This window comes from Papaver somniferum, chromosome 2 (assembly GCF_003573695.1).
Source record: "Papaver somniferum cultivar HN1 chromosome 2, ASM357369v1, whole genome shotgun sequence".
Lineage (NCBI taxonomy): Eukaryota > Viridiplantae > Streptophyta > Magnoliopsida > Ranunculales > Papaveraceae > Papaver > Papaver somniferum.
In genome coordinates this window covers 70,215,998-70,234,504 of record NC_039359.1, presented here as the reverse complement: position 1 = coordinate 70,234,504, position 18,507 = coordinate 70,215,998, and the positions used below count along the sequence as shown (strand labels likewise).

At 40.0% G+C, this 18,507-nt stretch overlaps 2 pseudogenes; one reads left to right on the top strand and one right to left on the bottom strand.

Moving 5' to 3' along the window:
* The first annotated feature begins 620 nt into the window (after positions 1 to 620).
* On the top strand, positions 621 to 14,706 carry LOC113351334 (annotated as a pseudogene).
* Positions 14,707 to 15,533: 827 nt separating this feature from the next.
* LOC113353490 lies at positions 15,534 to 17,111 on the bottom strand (annotated as a pseudogene).
* Between the last annotated feature and the right edge of the window lie 1,396 nt (positions 17,112 to 18,507).

The window sequence follows — 18,507 nt, the reverse complement described above, 5'->3', positions numbered from 1 at the left end:
ATACCTGCCTCAGTCCTCATTTGGATGATATTGAGGAGGATTTTTCCAAAGACATCCCTAGTCCCGTCCAAGCTGCTTCAGTCGAGGGTGCGAATCTACTTGTTGGTACTGGTGCTCAGTTGGTCGAGCCTGTTAGTGTCCAAACCTCAGCTCCTACTTTGTCTCCAAAGTTTCCTTTATTTTCTGCTCCTGGCGGACCATTACCTGTCGTTTCTTCTGTTACTGAGGCTGCTATGGTAGCTTCTAAGAGTCTTCCTTCGTCTCCTGCAACCTCGCTTCAATCAAGTGGTTCATTTACTAAGGTTGTTTCCCAGTGGTGAGGGTTAGCAGTTCGGACTCTCGGCCGAAGAAGAGGTTTTTGATTTCTCTTCCTAGCTTCTACTTCAATGCTATGCCAACCTCGTTAGGGAGCGCTCAGTATGTGTCTACCTCCCTGTTAGCAAAGCTGTTGGTCCCCCGCCTTCGTCACCGGATTGGACAAGATTGGGTAATCTTCCTTCTGCCGGTGACATGGACCTAGGTGGTGCTTAAGCTTTTCATTCAGTTCCTAGATCATCCACCATGCCGTCTCTTCATCATGGTGAGGGTTCAGCATTGTGCCTCGCGTTCGTTCTCAAGTGATGGAGGGAGTTGCTGCTGAGCCTAGCCACGGTAAGCTGCCTGAGAACCTGAGTCTTGGTAGTTCTGACGACGCTATCCTCGAAGCCATTTTGCGGGACTCTAAGGGTCCTTTTTCTGCTGGGGTTGATCATCATCGTCTGGACAGTTCCCTTGAGGTAGCTTCTCAGTTGGATGTACTATCCACTCAATATCGTGCGACTAAGGATCTGTTCGTCGACCCAGACTCTCTTCGATCAAGTCAGAGCTTTAGTGACATCCGTAGGGGTAGTATCCAGGTTATGGAGGCTTTTATGGATACCTTCGCCGATTTTCTTCCTTGTCTCTCAGCATTCTCAGTAAGTAATTGTTGTTTTATCGTTTTGTTTCTTCTCGTCTGTCATTTACTCTGCTCTTATACTTCTTTGTGGGTAGATTTGTAAGAAGATCGATGTTGGACATACATTATTCAAGGTCTATAGAGCTAAGTGTACTCATTTGAGTGCTCTGTTGGAATGTGCTCGTCAAGAACATGCGCTTTCCATTGCATAACAGCCTTCGTCGAGTGATGCTTCTTCTGTTGCTAAGATATCTTCGTTGGAGGACGATCCGAGGAAAACTCGAAGATCCCTAGAAGCTTGCTTTTTTGGCTCTTGAGAGAGCGAATAATGCTACCAAGGTTGTTGAAGATGGGCACAAAGCTGTTGATTCTGCCTTGGCCGCTGATTCTTCTAAAGTCATAGGTTCGTTCCTTCTTCACCTTAGCTTTTTCTTCGTTCTTGTTTGGATTCATAGTCCTAAGACAACCTTCATTTTCCATCCAGTAGCTCTAGTGAACATAGATGTCTCCGGGATCAAGTAGCCAAGTTAACCTCCGATGTGTGGTATTATCAAAATAAATCTGATAGGCTGATGAACGTAACCGTCCATAATGAGGCCCAACTTTCTCTTGAGTCTGCTCATAATGCGGACTTAGTTAAGCAGATGGCTTTGCTTCGTAAGGAATTTGACGAATCCCTTAACTGGAAGAAGAGTCTCATTTCAAATCAAAAGTAGGATATTGCCTTAGTCGAGAAACGTCTCTCAGCCCAAGAAATTATCCGCAAGAAGTATCATGCAGATTTTGAAGATGCCTGTGCTTCCTTAGCTAAGGTTACGGCAAAATGAAATGTCTTAACTTCTGAGGTTGGTTCCCTTAAGAACAAACTTTTCTATGCCCGCTCCGTGCCTTCTTCCATGTATCATGCATCTTTAGTAAAAAGGTTGGAAGAGTTAGAGAGTGTTTACCAAGTTTTATCCTCCGAGAATGCTTCGCTCCGGATTGATGTTGATGATCTCTGGACGGAAAGGGATACTCTCATGGAAAATCTTGACGCAGCTGAGGTGGATCTTGTCGAGGCTCAACATAGTTTAGAAGAATACCTTAGCCATGCCGGAGGTAGCTTAAGATACTTATTTTTCTGTAGCATCCTTTGTGTCTTTAACTGCTTTTCTTGTTGCTGATACACTTCGTATCCGCAGGTTTCCAGGAGCATATGGTGGGTTCAAACGCCAAGATTATGCGTCTTGAGGGTCAAATATCTTCGTTGGAGACATCTCGCCAGTTTGATTCCGCAGCTAAGTTTAAGGCTGAGGCGCTTCAACAGGCTAATTACCAGCTCAGTGCTCAGATGACAGAGCTTTTTCAGAAATCGGCTTCGGATTTGGAGGCTCAAGCTTCTCAGATGAAGGTGCAATTCAAGCGTTCTTCCATTGATTACATCAACGAGGCCTTTGCGGAGGCTTAGCTCCAGGATGAAGGAGATGTCTTGCCTCGTCTTCCTTACCCATGATCATGTTATGTTCACTTTGTTTCCAACTGAACTTTTTTGTTGTATTATTCCCCCAGCTGAGGGGTCTTTATTGTCTCCTTTCCTTGAAACAAATCTTTGTAATATTCTGATCCTTTGTCATCTGCAACTTTTAAGACGCGTTAGTAGTATTTTGGTAACATTATTATGATACCTTTATTATTGCATGAGTATATGTAGACGTGTTGTGTCTAATTATTTTACATTCGAGTTATCACAAGGTGCTAAGGTATGTTTAACCTTTGGCGGAACATTCATCATCCTACCCAAGTATCCTTTGGCCAGAAGGTACCATGGTGGCGAGGGCTCCTACATAGGCAATAATTTTCCTGTAACCCTATGCGTTCAGCGCGATGGATGCTTTACTTCAACAAGGTATCTCTATAGGGGATATCTTACTTTTTCTTACTTCCTCATGAATGGAGTTATCACTCCGAGGATCCGAGTATTGACACATGCGCAGTTGTGCCTTGTCTCATCATCAGTTCTGACGGAGGGTGTCTATTGTAACCCAGTTTGTATTTAATCAAAATATACTTTTTCTTATAAAAAGTTTCTTTCATTGATTAGTTAGGTTTATAATACCTTTGATCAGGGATAGAACATGGTGGGATATTGCCCCTTCCCTTCTTCTCCTGAGTAGTAACCACTCGTTTACGGGTAGTAGTTCTTTAGGTATATTGCGTTCCAAGGGTGTTGCAATACTTCACCTTTGAGATTTCTTAGGTAGTATGATCCTTTCCCGGCAATATCGTGTGTTATGTAGGGTCCGTCCCATATCGGAGCTAGTTTTCCCCATTCCTTCTTCTTTTGATATGGTGGTATTTGACGTAGTATGTATTCTTCAACCACAAAGTTTCTAGGGATTACCCGTTTGTTGTATTCGCGAGATAGCCTTCGTTGGTAGTTTACCATCCTTTGCAAAGCCACTTCTCGCCTTTCTTCAAGATCATCAAACTTTTCTAGCATAAGATCCGTTGTCAGGTTATTTTCCCATGCCTCTGTTTTTGTTGTTGGCAGTATTATCTCCCTCGGGATGACTGCTTCGGCTCCGTAGGCTAGCAAGAACGGAGTTTCTCCCGTGGCCGCCCTTCTCATAGTTCGGTAGGACCATAGGACGTTGTGTAGCTGCTCACACCATCTTTCCTTGTATGCCCCCAGCTTCTTTTTTTAAGTTCATTGCTATCGTCTTGTTAGTGGCCTCCACTTGTCCATTGCTCTTAGGATATATTGGAGTAGACTTATTTTTCTGAATGTTGAACGTGTTGAATAACATGTCTATGTTCTTTCCTTCAAACTGTTTGCCATTGTCAGAGACTATGGCGGCTGGTATTCCGAACCTGCAAATGATTTTCTCAAACAAGAATTTAAAGACATCTGTGTCCCTAATTCTTTCCAAAGCCCTTGCTTCCACCCACTTGGTGAAGTAATCCGTAGCCACGATAAGGTACTTTCTTTTCGATGTTCCCTCTATCAAGGGTGCAACAATATCAACCCCCCATTTGACGAATGGCCATGGACGGATGACTGAGTACAGCTCCGTTGCTAGTGCTTTAATTTTCCTGGCAAAGCATTGACATCTTTCGCAATGCCTTGCCACGTTCTTTGCATCTTCGTCCATGCTTAGCCAATAGTATCCTTGCATCTTGTCTCTGATCGCAAAGGACCTTCTTCCGCTATGATTGCCAGCTTCTCCGTTGTGTATATCATGCAGTACTTCTACCTTCGGCTTGTGAGAGGAACCGCATCAGAGGTCCAAGAAATGACCTTCTATACAGTATTCCATCTCGTAGATTGTACATTGCTTCCCTTGATTCGAGTTTTCGAGCTTCTTTGACATCTGCGGGTAAGGTACCTTTGTCAAGGTACTGGTGAATTGGGATTCTCCAATCATATTCCGCTTCGTCTTCGTTGCTTCCATCTGACATGGAATGATCTTTGTCGGATTCGTCGACTTCGTTATCTGGTTCTTCTATACCTTCGTCTTCTTTTTCTGCTTCCCTCATTACCCTAGATTGGACGACCAAGGTTTCCTCAACTCCTGGGGTTATCCCTTCTATCGAAGGTTCATATATCCTTCCGATTTGGACGGAGGTGGTTTTTCCGTCCCTCAGCATTGACGATATGAATGCTAAGGCATCTGCGTGTCTGTTGTGTTTTTGACATACATGTCTGAGCATGACCTTGCTGATCTTTGATGCATGCTCCTGTGTTAACTTTAGGCACGAAGACAGTATTGGATCCAGGGTTTGATATTTGAGCTCCATTTGTCTAATGACCAATTGTGAGTCACTAGTTAAACGAACATATGATTATCCTAGCTCATGTGCCAAGCACATGCCATGTATGACCAACTCATACTCCATGATGTTGTTAGTGTATTGTTCGAATTCTAACCTGAATGCATAGATGAGACGGTCTCCGGTAGGGTTTGTTATTACAATATCTATACCTGCACCTTCTCCGTTGGAGGAGCCATCTACGAATATTTCCCACCTTCGTGAATTTTGCGGTTCCAAGAGGTCTTCTGGTTCCGGCTTGTCTTCCTCCATTCCTGAGATGTCTGATGTAGTTTTTCAAGTGGTAAATAAAGTTCGTTCAACTCGTACTTGTGTAGACTCGATTCTAGACTTAAATATTAATCCTAATAAATATATACAAAAAGATAATATCAATATCGGAGAAACTGGGACTTAGGATTCCACCAAACTCATAACATAAGGTTCAAATATTAATTTTTTTAACAATTATAACTCAACAAAGGTATGGACTATTATTTTTTGCCAAGGCAGATTCTTAAAACATTAATTGTAAATCCTAAGCATGGGACATCAAAACATCTAAGCAAGCATCACCCATCAATCGAGATGATAACTAATTAAAAAAAATCATGATTCAATTTTAATTAGTGCAAAAGTCATATAAGAATTAAATATAGTTACCCAAGTATGATATTAGGCTTCCTCCTTCATCCCAGTGTTGGGGTTTAGCTCCTCATATCAAAAACCTGTTCAGAATAATAAATCATGGCTCAAAAGGTTTTTTATTGAAGAGAATATATAAAACAGCAGATCTGCAACGGTGTATAGATGTTACAGAAGTCACTGTTACAGTTAGTGTTGCAATACTGAAGATATACGTTACTAATCAACTGTTACAGGATCAGAAATTTAAGACCCTAGAATACGACTGTCCTGCACAGCTTAATGTTCTTCAGCTTAGGGTTCTTGAGAACGACACTTTCTATATGCCGTCTGCAACTCTTCTTCTTCCTATTCTCTGCTGCTGCTGCAACTCTACCTGCAGTGTGGTTCTCTGCCTCTATTCTACCCCTAACTCCCGAAATCCTTTTCTGTAACTCGAACCAACTTATATATACCCAGCAAACACAAAAATCCCGAGTTGATCTCCTTTTTCTTCAACCAAAAGTCTCGGCTTTCCTTTCTTTCCAAACTCTTTATACGCGTCTCATGCAGTTATCCAAGCTCTACTCAGCGTATAAAATAAATCTGAGGGTTTATATCATCTCACAATCTTCACATAAGCTTCCAAATATTCTCCAAATCAAGATAAAGAAAACTCGAAACATGCACGTCCCTGTTTTACCTAAACTCGGTTTCTGTCCCTTTTTCTTGTATCTACAAGTCATACCAACACTGTTTTGATGAACCAGGGTAGTACCATATCATTCCCATGAAGAAATATGCAACAATCTTGGTCAAGTCCATCTTCATAAGTTCACGCAGAAACCATACAAATTTCCCGCGCATTTTCTGTGCGTATGAAAGTCATGAGGTGGAGTGCCCCTATCCTCTGAAGGGGTGCGAATATCAATTGAGTACCCCTTATCATTTGAGGTTCCCTTTATCAAAACTGAGAGTCCGAATAGTAATTTTCTCCCATGAGCGCAAATACCACTTTTCGAGCCAATTTTCCCGCAAAAGCTTATTTCTCCAAAAACACCTACAAAGACATAAAATAACCAAATAAGTATAAAATCGAGCACCAACAATATATACAATTGAGATGTATTAGACACATAAATGCGTCTATTAATGTCATCTATCTCTGCTTCGTCGTTGAGAGGTAGGTCCGCTAGGAAGTCTGCTAGGATTTGTGATTTCTCAGCTTTCCTTGTTTCGAAGATTATGTTAAACTGTTTGATCATGGCGTTCCATTGTGCCACTCTTCCAGTTTTCTCTGTGCTGTCGAGAATTTGACTTATATGAGATTTTGTGAAAACTCGGATGGTGTGTGCATCGAAATATATGCTTAGTTTCAGTGTCGCCACTACTAAGGCATATATGAGTTGTTCCACCTTGGTATAATTACGCTCCGCTGAACTGAGTGTCTTGCTGATGTAGTATACGGGCTTTTCTCCTTGCCTTTGGTCTCGTACCAATACTGTGCTCACATCGTAGCTTGTTTCTGCTAGGTATAGGGTGAGTATCTCACCTGGCTCCGGTTTTTGTAGGATGGGTACTGATGTTAAGTACTCTTTGATCTTGTGAAAGGCTTGTTCGCATTCTGCGGTCCATGTAAACCTGTTTCCTTTTCTTAGCATATCGAAAAATGTTTTGCATTTATTCGACGACCTTGATATGAATCTTCCCATGGAAGCTAAAATTCCATTTAGCTTTTGTACTCCTTTTAGAGTTTGTGGAGATGACATCTCCATTATTGCTATGACCCTTTCGGGGTCTACTTCTATTCCTCGCTTAGTCACCAAGTATCCCAAGAATTTTCCTGAGGTAACTCCGAATGTGCATTTCTTCGGGTTCACCTTCATGTGGAAGTTTCCCATGGCTTCGAATATCTCTCTTAGGTCTGAGAGATGGTTTTTTTATTCTTTGATTTTGACGAGAATATCGTCTACGTAGACCTCCAGTATTTTGCCTATCCATGGCTTGCAGATTTTGTCTACTAATCGTTGTTATGTTCCCCCCGCGTTCTTTAAGCCAAAAGGCATCCTTGTATAGCAATACAAGCCTCGTGGGGTAAAGAACGCAGTATGCTCCTGATCTTCTTCTGCAAGGGCTATTTGGTTGTAGCCTGAGTATCCATCAATGAAGGATAGTCTTTGGTGGCCTTCGGTTGCGTTGACCAACTGGTCGATGTTTGGCAGTGGGTAACTGTCCTTGGGGCACGCTTTATTGAGGTTGCTAAAGTCAATGCAAATGCGCACGGCTCCGTTCTTCTTAGGTACGATGACCATGTTGGATATCCACGTGGGATATTTGACTTCTCGTATGAATCCAGCTGCGAGTAGCTTTTGCAACTCTTTTTCTACCCCTACGTGGTAGATATCTTCCACTTTAAGAATGCGTTGCTTAAACAGTGGTATCTCCGGTTTGAGACAAAGGTGGTGTGAGACCAAATTTGGGTCACTGGCATGTCTTCCATTGACCATGCAAAGACGTCTGCGTATTCCCTTAGTAACCTTTGTAGTTTCATCTCATATTCCTCTTCAAGTAATGTTCCGTTGTTGAGCATTTTTGGTTCTGTTTCCGTCCCGATGTTGATTTTCTTCGTTGGTTCCACCGGTGAGCAGGTTTGTTGTTGAGGTCATCGAGGAGTGCTTTTCTATAATTGTCATTTGGCAGAGACGTCTTTCACTAGGGTGGCGGAGGTGCTTGTCTCCGGAGCTGAGATGGTTTCGGGTACTAAGGAGGCTCCGTCCTGCACTTTCCTTGTGTTTGCCTTACGTCTTTTTCTTTCGTGTTGTTGGGTAGCAGTTCTTTCTTCGTTGAGTTTGACTTCCGCTAGATTGCATAGCCTTGCGTATTTCCGATCGCCTTTAATTTCCATTTCACGCATAGGTGTAGGAAAGCGTAGGTATTGGTGATACGTCGAAGCTTTTCCTCGCAATATGTGAACCCATATCCTTCCCATGATTATATTGTAGGGCGAAGGTGCTTCCACTATGCAGAACCGTGTATTAGTTACTAAGGGTCCTGCATGTAAGTGCAAGACAATTTCTCCTTTTGGTCTAGATACTGCTCCATTAAAACCGTATATTTTGCAAGTAGAAGAATCCATTTGCTCTGCTGTCAAACCCATGCGTAGGTAGGTCTCGTAAAAAATCACATTTAACGAACTACCCCCATCCACGAGGACTTTAGTAACATTCCATCAGTGTATTGGAAGAGTGATCACTAGTGGATCGTTGTGCATTTCAACCTCTGATTGACGTCCTTTGTTGAGAAAGTTAATGGCGTGGTCATCCATTCTTCCCAAGTGCTAGTAGGTGGTCCACTTAGCTTGAACACCTCATGGGATTCTAACTTCTTTCTGTTTCGAGCTAACTCGATGATGTATTCGAGCATTTCTTCTTGACCTCCGTTAGAGAAGGTGATAATGTTGATGTATTTGCCGTCCTGAGGTAATTATACCCTTTTGGGGCCTCCTCAGTTTCCGCTGGCTGTAGCTGTACGTACTCCATGAATTTTCCTTCATCAATGAAACTTTGGATCACATTTCGTAAGTGGTAGCACGCATCAGTTGTATTCCCGTAATATTGGTGGTACGCACAGTACTTCTTGGCCTCCTTTGTTTTGTATGGATGCTTTCCCCTAGTATTAGGGTAAGGAAAGCCTGGATTTTCTCCCTCCTTGCTTAGGACGTGAGAGAAAGTTGTATTTAGCTTCGTGTAGATTTTATCCATAAATTCTTCTCTTCCTTTGCCTCTTTTGACATCTTCGTATTTGGATCGTTTGTCTCGAGAGTTACTTCTGCCCCCGGCTTCTTTTTGTCTCTTAGGTATCTCCGGAATTGGCTCCAGAGAGTTGGTTCACTGCAGAGCTGTTGTCGTCTTTGCTTGTGCCCTGGGGTTATCCTTCTGGATTTCTTCGAGGATGATGTGGCGGTCTTGGAAAACCCTGAGCTCGCCTTCGGAATCGAGGGCTCTGTTATGAAGCTCCACGAAGATGGATGAGGTTCTATGAAGTCCATACTTATAGCAGTTAATGCTAATTTCTGGATTGACTTTTTCGATTGCTTGGAACGTTTTTTGCTACCTATCTGTGTATTGCATCAATTTTTACCGGGGTTCGATAGCTAAAGAAAATAACCTATCGAACCCTGCCTTTATTGATTTTTTGTACATGTATGTCTCCAAAAACACCGTAGACAATTGCTCGAAGGAGTCAATTGAGTTTGCTGGTAAGTTGTCATACCAGGCTAGTGCTGATCCTGTCAAGCTTGTAGGGAAGTACCTACAAAGTACTACCTCATCTCTTTCCTAATGGGCAAGGACACGAGTGTAATACCGTAGGTGGGCTACGGTATCTGAGATACCGTCGTATGCTTGGAACGTAGGTACCGGGCATTTCGGAGGGATAAGTTCCCTTAAAATGCGAAAAGACAATGGGAACGTAGTTGCCTCTTGAAGTACTTCTTCTAATCTTGCGCCTTTATGGCCAGTTCTTAGGCCTTGTATCTCCTTCCGCATTTTATCCGTCTGCTCCATGACCATGTTCACATTGTGAGCGTCTTTGGAGAATGCCTCATCGTAGTTTGATTGAGAGGGTTTGTATGTTGAATCCATCTCGTCTGGATCGTGTCGTGTTCTCCTAGATTTCCCCGCTGGGTTAGCCTTTGGTGGGTTGGGATCCACCCTTCATCTTCTTGGGGTAGCTACATTCTCATGCCTCTTTAGCGGGGGGTGAGTTTGAGAACCTTCGATATGTATGTCTAACATATCTTTTAGGTTCTGGTTCTCTTGGACCATTTCGTGCATGGCATCCTCGTTTTCCTTGTTGCGGAGGATCAAAGCTGCTACTTGTACTGCCATTTGATCTTCGTTGTGGATTCCACCACCCTGGGGAGTGCTGGCGGATGGATCTTCAGAGTTCTCCACTCATTCTTCTACAATTGGTGCGTCTGATCTATCTGGATTGGAGCAAAGTTCCCCAACCCTCGTCCTCTGGGAACTAAGGTTCTGGCTAACCCTGCGTTGGCCGCATGTGGCTTTGTAGTGGTGGGATACTCCGGTAACGGCATGCCGTAAAGTGGTTGAGCTCCCGATGTGTTCCCCATCCCTTCAGCAGGAATAGGTGATTTGTTAGAAATTGTTCTTCTTGTTATTTCGCTTTGTCCGTCCTCTGCTTCATTCCTTTGATTCGCTTGAGACGGATTTTGGGATCTCCCTCTGGTAAGTGCTGGTCGTGAGCTTATTGGTACATCATTTGGTTTCTGCATGCCTTCGGCTTTTGTTATCCTGCGGTCACAGAAATTCGAAGAAATTTTCTACTTGGGTGCCTTCGTCAAAAGTAGAAATTAATGCTCTGACACAGAAGACGGCTAAGCAGGTTTTTCAGAAAAAAGACTGAAATAATATCTTTGAAAGACAGGTATAAAATGTTTATGACACCCTTGGAAAAGACAACCTTAGAACGTTGAAAACTAATAAAAAAGGGTGTCAGATCTCGCAAGAAACAAGGTTATTAAATGTTTTAGAAGATCTTTCTTCCTTAAAATCTCACTGAGATTCCTCTGTCTGTCAAAGGTTCTCAGATCTAAAATATGCTCTTGTTAAAAAAGGTTGTTTTAGTATAAAACAAAGATTTTGGCATTTTGTGAGTACGCTTTTGTGAAATTTTTGTAAATCTGTAACACGGTACGTCTTAAGAGGATATGAACTCAAAAACATACACAAATAACGGATGAACAAATAACTAGAGAGTGAGATTCATCATTTTGGAACACAGATCCCTTCGTTTCAGAAGATACATAAGTTAAAGGTAAAACTATGTCTAAACTCAAGCTCGTGAGCAAAACACGGTGGGCGCCAAACTGTGACTACTCGTTTTCCCGTAGTCTACGTAATGTGTACAGCTCAGAGGATCATATACTAAGTAGTATTGATGCCTCTATTGAACTGATGATGCTTAGTAATAAATGGTATTCACGATCGCAATAATAACGAAAAACACAAATATAATGTAAAAGCTTCTAAGTTATCATGAGACACGAGAGATTACGTGTTTCGACTTTCCTCTACGTCCACGGGGTAATGAGTGATTGTTTTGTATTGAGTATGGTGGTTACAAAGATCTTAATGGTGGTTACAGGGATCTTAAATGCCTCCCAAAATAATAGAGAGAACTCAAGTTCAAGGATACTTAAGTTCCAAACATTAAAGAAGTATAAGCTTAAGACTAGATCTTCTCTCCTAGATATTGAATGCCCTTAGTTTGTTGGTGAGGCTTGGTATTTATATCCCCTTTTGCTCCAGGTATATCTTTGCTGCCTCTGGGTCCATCGTTCGCTGATATACCTTTCGTACCAATGGTACCTTCGTTCAACGCATGCTTTCTCCAGTCGCACTCTGCCACCTCAGCTGATCCACGTTCCTTCGGGAACTTCCCAACCTTAGTACAAGTTGTACCTTCGTTCACCTCCAGCTTCTGCCAATCGGGTTCTGCCAAGCCTCTCTCTTCAGTGCTTTGATTATGCGTATAGATAAGAGATTTGTGCATTTAATGCTGATTAGATGCGTCATCTAACTCTGTCCCTTCGCCAGCTGCCTCCTTGTAGACTAGGCTTTTACTCTTCTTATCTCAACCGTCGAGACATCCTTCCTTGGGATGGGATAAAGTAGATCTGCGAAGGTATCCTTTGTTACTCAGGCTTCTCTGTATAGCGAAGGCTACACAGTTAAGTTTGTATGCGGCCACTAAGATCGTGACACGTGCTCCGCAGAATATTGGTATTCACATCGTCAAAATCATATAATCAAAGTACAAATAGCCTATCTAATTAACACCAATTAGCAACTACATACAAAAGTCACTGGATTTATTATCTAGCAGGGCTGATCTTGCGAAATTCTTGTCCTAAAGTGAAAAATACTTTTTTGCCCACATAAAAAAAATTATGCACAAACTGAATTACATTCACATCATTTCCGTTGGGATCACATATTTTCAAGAGATTTAAACTGAGTTTTTTCTAAGAGAATGGAGCTAGAACTTCGGTACACAAAGACTAATTTTTCTTATACAAGGTTGGTACCTAAATCTGACCTAGACTTTTTTTTTTATTATTATTGTTAACGACGAGTATTAGTTACATATTATTTGATAATGTCATATTTCGGAAGCACAAAAATTTAACTAATTGTAAAAAAAATCTAATTTAGAAAAGTTCAAGGGAGCATCATATGTACTCACACTAAATCCATATAATTTTCTAGACAGGAAATATGATTGTGTGTATGATTTTCTAAATAGATTCACTTCAATTACTAGTAAATTAAACTTTGAGTTCTTAAAATCAATCAACTATAATTAAAAAACAAAAAAAAATAAACCACAAGAGAATAAGGGTTATTTGAACAAAAAATAATATAAAAAAATGATAACAAAGAACTACAGTCATAATTAATTTCATTAAATTTTTCCTGATAACTGTGTATTTGATCAAGCCCACAAATATAAAAGCAGCAGTTCTGGACGAACTACTTGAAAACCTTCCAGAAAAACCGCTTCCTCACACACGGTGGGCCCCGTCTCCGGAGGGTTTTTGGTCCCGCACGGAAAGTGATTATTGGAGAGGTGATTTTTTTAACGTTTTTCAGGGGATCGATTAATAATTTTCGATATAAAAAATGTAAAAGATGTATATTGTTGCCCCTCACCCCTTGTTGCCCCAAAGTGCTTTTTACCACTCCGGGCAGCGACTACATCTCTAATATGGGATATCCGTTTCATTGGATTTTGTAATCACTTGCATAGTTACTTTTCAGCAACTCATCGAATTAACCAAATCAGGGACTCCAATTATAAACATAAAACTACTTCACATAAATCATCCAACTGTCCCATAACTGCTTTTCCAAGTGATCAAGCTTGACAGGATCAAGATATTTCCTTCCAAATGTCATTTACCAGTGGCGATTTTAAAGTTGGTAAACTTGAAATCAGAAGAGAAAAAGAAAAGCAACACTCGCATTGGATTTTAACCTTAACAAGCAAACAAATAAGAAAAGAAACAGACAGAAACTCTATTGGCCAAACTAGCTTTGATAGCCAGCTTGCGATGCCGATAAAGCTTGGGAAGTTCTTGTTAATAAATCTTCGGATTATTCAGCTAGAGATATGCCCGATATTACTAAAATTATTTCGGCAAATTGGAAGAATATTTCTCATTCTGATTCTGGTCCATTCTGGCATAATTTAAGGAAAGGTCTTCAAAGTGTTGCTCTAACTCCTTTTAATGTTGCGTCTCAATATCATTTGCAAGAAAGGGACATGCAAAATTTGATCAAATCTATACAAGAAAAACGCCGCACCAAAATGGGACCTTGAAACCACTTGATTATGTAAAGGAAGAGACTGTTCGATTACTAAGTCGACTTATATTCGGTCAAGATCTCGTAGACGAGGATTTTGTTGTTGGTATGCATCAAGCCCTCGACGAGTACATAGAAACTATAAGTAGAGCAAGTCTAGCTGATGTTTTCAAATTTTGTGAGAATCTACCAAGCCATAAGAAAACTATTCGAGCAGTTCATGCTATCAAAAAGAGAATCGATAGTTTGATTCGTCCACACATAGTTTCTAAGCCTCCTACAAATACTTACTTACATTTTCTTCTATCTCAAGATTTTAGTGAAGATGTTATAATCTCTGCCATACATGAAGTTTATGATTTAGGTGTTGATGCCACTTCAGTTTGGGCTCTTACATTTTTAGTTCGCGGACAAAAGATTCAAGAAAGACTTTACCGCGAAATACAAAATGTAACCGGAGGGCAAAGACCAGTGAAAGTTGAAGATGTAAACAAGTTGCCATATTTGCAAGCAGTGATGAAGGAAACAATGAGAATGAAACCCATTGCACCTATGGCGATTCCTCACAAAGCCTTAAAAGATACTTCATTGATGGGTAAGAAAATCAATAAAGGTACAGCTGTAATGGTAAATCTTTACGCTATTCATCACAACCCTGACGTTTTTCCGGAACCATATAAGTTCATGCCAGAGAGATTCCTAAAGGACGTTAATAGTGATGAAACTCTAGGTGATATTAAGAAAATGGAAAGTTCTTTGTTAGCATTTAGCGCTGGTATGAGAATGTGTGCAGGAATGGAGCTAGGTAAATTGCAATCAGGTTTTGGTGTTGCAAGTTTTGTTAATGAGTTCAAATGGGATTGCGCTGTTGAAGGAAAATTGCCTGATCTTAGTGAAGAACACAGCTTCCTTCTCTCGATGCAAACCCCACTTGAAGCGAGAGTTACTCGACGTATCCACCACTAAATCATATTTCCCACTGCATCTGTGAATGGCAGTCAAAATCTGGACCGCTGGCGTCTACCATTCACTAGAAGGCTGTAGCGCATCAAATGTGTGATGACTGGTGTTTATGTATGCATTGTGTTTTTTTTCCCTTCCATAAATGTTGTTGGTTTTGTGTTTATGCGTGCGCATGTAGTCATACCTTGATAGGTCCTGAATATGGTGTGCACTCATTGTGGTACAGTTAGGTATTATTTAGGTATTGCGCAAGTGTAAGGTTATGAGAATATATATATGTATGTGATGGATGTTGTAATCAGAGGATATGAATGAAAATGTGCTGGTATCTAGTCAGTGTTGTCATCATTCCTTCTGCTTAATCTGAATTCATCCCTCTCTGTATTTTCTATCCTCAAACAAAAAGCAAACTAGGCTACCGAGTCCCTCAACCCTTATCAGCTTTCTAGTTATTACCGGGAGACATGATGGATTCAATGTCGAATTCTTCCAACATCAGTGGCCCTTAATAGATGTCCCCGTCACGGAAGGATGGTAAGTTAATTGCCAGTACGTAGGTAGTAGGTAAGATAACCCACAAACTTAGTAATCAAGCATCAATGGTGAACCTAGACGATTACAAGAATTTTTCCCTTGATATGTGCAAAACCCATCACTTGAACCGGAAAACAGCCGTACATTTGCGATTCTAGAGTCGTCTGAGATGAAGATCTGTACCATGCGCAACTCTGATCTTTAGTCTTTCCAGTTAACTTCTTTAAAATTTTATACTTTTAAAATTGTACATCCAGCATTGTTTGTCATTAAACATTGGATTTTATTTTCTGCATAACAACACGTACACATATGATAGAAAGAAACTGAAAATACTATGCCCTTAAAGTAAGAAAGTGCAAAAGCTCAAGTGAAATGAGCTTGCCAATGTTTGCCTAAGGATATGCAACAATAACTGATTGAATAGCAAAAATAGGAATAAATTCAATCTTATTGAAACCAGCCTCTTCAAGTAAAATTCTCCATTCATCTTTTGTCCTTTCTTTCCCTCCTGAGCTCAACATCATATCTAAATCAAAACTCAATCTAGCTTGTGTCAAATCATCATCATCTTCATCATGATCCAAAACCATTTCTATTATGATCACTTTCCCATGATGTGCAGGAATTATTTCCTTACATCTCTTCAGTAGTTTTATGCATTCAGCGTCTTTGCAACCATGGAGCATGAACTATTAAAACAAAGGAAGCAAATTAACAGTCTATGAAAAATAAAGCAACCAGAATATACCTGTAAAATATTAGACAAACACCACAGAATTAACTAAAGACGTTAAATTAAAAGACTGTGTACAAAATTGGATTCCTAAATCATACCTTCAATAAAAGAGTATCAGCAGGGGGGATGAATTCAAACATATTACCACCAACCATTTGAACACCTGGAATCTCCGGTGCAGCATCAACAACATGAGGCAAATCAAAAACCATACATTTTATCGCTGGAAAAGCCTTAGCAACATAACTCATTGCAGCACCTGTACCGCCACCAATATCAACTATTTTCGTAACATCATTCAAGATACTACCACAACCTTGACCAAATGCAGGCATTATCATCTTACTATCACTAGCCATTCCATTATTAATAAGCTCATTAACTTCAGGAACTTCTGCAGCCAATTTCCATAAAGTTTTCCCATGGAACTTCACAAAAGGAGTCGGCGCATCATCGGCATATAAACAGTAATCACTTAATTCATGCCATCCGTTAATCGAAAGTTCATCGTCGATACCAAGCACCCAATCCTTTAAACTTCTTTCTTGATTATTAAGTAGTAATTTAGATATATCTGTTAATGAAAATGTATCACTTCCTTCAACTGAATTGATGGTAATGAGATTCATATGAGATAACTATCTCAATAATCTGCATAAGTTTTCGGTTTTGAGTGTAGATAAAGATGGTGAGGCTGATGATAGGGAGGATAGTGTCATGGGTTTGGATGAATTATGAATTGTATCAAGAATGCCTAATTCAATTGTACACTTAAGTACTGATGAATCAACACTACCACAGATTATGTTCCATACATGACCTTGGTTTCTCATTTCTTGTTCTTGATCTTCTAATTTGATTTCCATGATCTTTTGATTTTGGATATCTTAGTCTCAAGCTGCTTCTATTCTTTATGTATTTTGAATTTTTGCTGTGAATTTTAGGAATAAGATTTGAAGTTAGATATAGGGAAAGTGGAAGGGGTACTCATGTGGATGCACGTGAGATGTAAGCGCAAAACTCATGTTATTTGTATAACAAATGGAGCAGGAGTTGGTAAAATGACTCTTTTGGGCAAATCCAGCAATGCTCCCAAATTGGGGATTTGGACATTATGGAGCAACAGTCGGTTGGATAAATTGAAACTTTTGGATGGAAAATGTCTAGATTTGGACACTCGAGCATCAAGGTCGAAAGACTACTGCGCAGCTTAGTAATGGATAGCGGGAAGAGTTATTATAGCCGAGCGGTCTACGGTTTAGTTTCGTGTTGTTTTAGATAAGAGAAGAAGTATTCTGTTTGTCGCTTAGGTCTTGTGATGATGACAATGGGTTAGTTTAGATTTAGTGTGTTTGAAAGGTTGAGTCTAGGGTTAGCTTGAACTTGTGCTTGTTGCATGTCTTCCCAATGATATTTTCATTGGGTCTTTGGCCGATCTGATAGTAACTTATGGACTTTTATAGCAACTTTTTGATACCGAGAAACCTGATTTGTTTTTCCTTAATACAAAAAAAAAAGTACACGAAAGTTTAGTGGAAAATCTATTTAGTCATTTTTTATCTTTTCTAGTATACATATTGATCACCGAACTACTTTACCAAAAAGTTTAGTAGAAACTTTTTTTCCCTTTCTACGAATACTAATTTGAAAATTATATGATAGGATAAACATTTGATTTTTTTATGAACAATTAAATACTGTGGTGTTGCATTTGGTCGTTGGATCAAGATTTGATGAAAAAATATTTCTTGCACTCCACTCCACTTTTTGGTTTTTTTGCATTTGGTTGGCATTTCTTCTCAAAAGAAAATAAACTAGCTTGCTTGTTTTGATGAAATGAATCTTAATCCAATATAAAAAGCCAAGTATAGGAATGATCAATTTGATTAAAAGATGATGACTCGATATATATGAGCTGTATCACGTACTGAAAGACAAAAGGGAAGGATGGATTCTGCGATGAGAAAAAATTGGGGAGCTAAACATTTTTATATTCCAAACAGACCGTCCAAGGATGGGGGAGTTGGTACAACAATGTTCCTTTTTGTAATCTGATTTGATCTTCACTCTTTTTGATAACATTCTAAAATATATCCATTCACGTGTAAAATACTCATGACGTTGTCAAAAGAGGTGGTTTACTATCTATAAAAGTTAGATAACAATAAAGAATTTTTTTTTTTTCATTACAAGGGAAAATGGAATATATGCAACACTTCTCTGCATAAAATAGAGAAAATATATCGTATATGTTGGAAATTTTTCCAGCGCGATACATGCCCATATAAAATATATCTACATAAACCATGCACGTAAAATTTGAATCTGTACACGCCTTCATGTGGGGTCTTTGCTTAGGATTGATGCTTTTCTTGTCTTTAAAAACAAAGAGCGTATTCCTGTTATGAACCTTATGTTGCCGCGTGTCTGTCTTAGAATGGTTGATGAATGAAATTGATTGGTGGCGTTTATTCTGTAATAGAGAGAAACATACTAAGCTTGATGAATGAACTTCTTCCCTTAACTGCGTT